Below are 726 nucleotides of genomic sequence, written 5' to 3'. Positions count from 1 at the left end.
GAGCCTCGCTCGAAAATGTCTGTATCTCGTTGTTATTTAAAAAAAAAAGGGTTAGCAATGAGAGAAATTGATTCCCATATCTTATGCTGTGGTCCACTGCCATACAATCATACTGACGCTACTGAAACAGCGGAATAAAAAGGGAGATAAGTGATTATGAGTTGATTATCGAATAATTTTATTTTGTTCAGAGCCAAGTTATTAATCTTAGAGTCAACGATAAATAAATGAACTTACAAGCACTGCATGTCGTATGCATGTCGTACTTTTTTTTCTGAACATAAAATCGCGTTAACTTAGAAGCGTAAGAAAGATCCAAAATACCATGCTTATTTTGCATTTTTTGTGAAGTTTTCCATCTACAGATTATGTGCTAGAATTATTGTTGAGAGAAGTATCTAAACTCCAGTTGTTGAGACATCTCTGGACAATGAGAAATCTTGGTCGATTCCAAAAGTCGTCTTCCATAGAAAAAAAAAGGCCAACGTGAAAGATTTCACGAAGAATTTTCCAAAAATGCGTTTTCCTCAACAACAAAAACAAAATATGGCACCCTCATTCTCAAAAGGATAACTGAGATCAGTTATACAAACTGAAAATGTGTCTACACTGTAGCTGTCCCTTATTCATCAGCTTGCATGAATTATCTAAAATCGTCAAAGTGACGACAGCACACCGTGGTAAACCTATGCTTGAAACTGACCATGTACCACAAGTGTCCACTGG

Source organism: Penaeus monodon, chromosome 33 (assembly GCF_015228065.2).
Source record: "Penaeus monodon isolate SGIC_2016 chromosome 33, NSTDA_Pmon_1, whole genome shotgun sequence".
Taxonomy (NCBI): Eukaryota; Metazoa; Arthropoda; class Malacostraca; order Decapoda; family Penaeidae; genus Penaeus; species Penaeus monodon.
This window is presented reverse-complemented; position numbering follows the sequence as displayed.